The sequence below is a fragment of the Aplysia californica genome, unplaced genomic scaffold (assembly GCF_000002075.1).
Source record: "Aplysia californica isolate F4 #8 unplaced genomic scaffold, AplCal3.0 scaffold00144, whole genome shotgun sequence".
Lineage (NCBI taxonomy): Eukaryota > Metazoa > Mollusca > Gastropoda > Aplysiida > Aplysiidae > Aplysia > Aplysia californica.
The window spans coordinates 1,047,500-1,049,206 of NW_004797414.1; positions in this window are offsets into that span (position 1 = coordinate 1,047,500).

Here is a 1,707-nt window from a genome sequence, read left to right on the forward strand (position 1 = left end):
GGGGGTTGGACAAGAGGTCCAAAATTGATAAACGGCGGAGTTGTAATAAAAAGGGGGGAGGGGGGGTTGCGCATTCAACCTCATACCCCTGTACTAGTAGGAAAAAATCTGTTTTATTTCTTCTTCAGTGAATAAAAGTAAAAGAACAAGAGATCATGAAATTTTATTGAGTTACCGTTAAAACTTTTCCAATTTAGGAGCAAACCAGTTTCATTTTTTTAAAACATAAACAAGTGTACAAAAGTTTTTAAAATATACCCAAAAAAATTGAGGTAGTCATCCCAGAATCGGTACTTATACTGAGGATAATTTGCCTTTTACAAAAATAAAAAAAGTTTCATTCAGATGTTTAGATTTCAGAAAAATAATGTTTCACATGATCGTCGGTCGTGGCAAGCTTGGAAATAATAAACGGAGGGTATGGCATAAGGAGCAGGGTGGGGGGGGGGCTCTTATTGGATCCCTTAGAGTACGTGGGTGATCATGGACCTCCACTTCTCTCTGTCTTGCGTTGCAGCGATGGTGTCTGTTGTTCTTTTTTAGATTCTTTACATTTACCTGAACAGCGGGGAAAACTTCAACGACGTGATGATTAAAAACGTAAGAATACTAGAAGCCATAAAGGCACCAGTGAATGACGCAACAAAGACGACAATTGACTTTCTCTTTTTCTTTTCTTTAAATAATTTTATTTTTTTTCCCCACTGATACAATTTAGAATATTTTGGAGACGGGGCTCCAACCCTGCCTGTCAGGGACAACTTGGGATGAGAGGGAAACAGCAGCCCAGCAGACAGACCGAGACACTCGATACAATAAATGGTCTCTCCACTGTGTAAACGAACTCGTGACTCCTGTTTGTGATAGCAAAAACGTCTAACTACTGTACCAAAGACGCAGTTACGACGAAATGATTTCTTACAACTTTTGATTTGAGAAGAGAAATAGTAAGATGATAATAAATATGTATAAAACAGAAGTTCCAACGACTATCATCAGAAACTTCGCCCATCATTCTTTATGGAGAACCCCTTGCAGAAATTAGTTAATTCAAGTACCTTGGCAGCATTATATCCAAAACTGCTGACTGCCTTAACGACGTCCACCAAAGACTTTAAAATGTATAGATCGCTTTTGCGAAATTAAAAACTATATGGAAGTCAAAGATCATTTCATTGAAGACGAAAATAAAAATCTAGCAATATTTTGGCTGTATTGACGTATGGTCCACAGGTATGGAAAACAATTAAAACAATTCAACGAAAATTGAAAAGCTTATAAACAAAATGTTTACAAAGAATTCAGCTAATAAAATAAAATGAAGTCATTACAAATAATGCCATGTAGGAATGAACTGGAATTGAAGATATCAAAACAACCATATAAAGGAGAAGATGGGGATATCTAGCACATATTATTCTAAGAGTGCCGAAGACAAGATTGTCCTATCAGACAGACATGATATTGGAAACCAACAGGAAAAGGAGGAAGACCAACTGGAAGCTATAGAGGCACAATAAGAGATGAGGCAATCACCCAGGGACTGGATTTGTTGAAATTGGAGGACGTGGCCAGGGACAGACAAGCGTGGCGTCGACTGCTCTCCGCCTCATGTACCTGACGGTATAGGGAGAGAGGAAGTAAGTAAGTAAGTAAGTAAGTAAGTAAGTAAGTCAGTCAGTCAGTCAGTCAGTCAGTCAGTCAGTC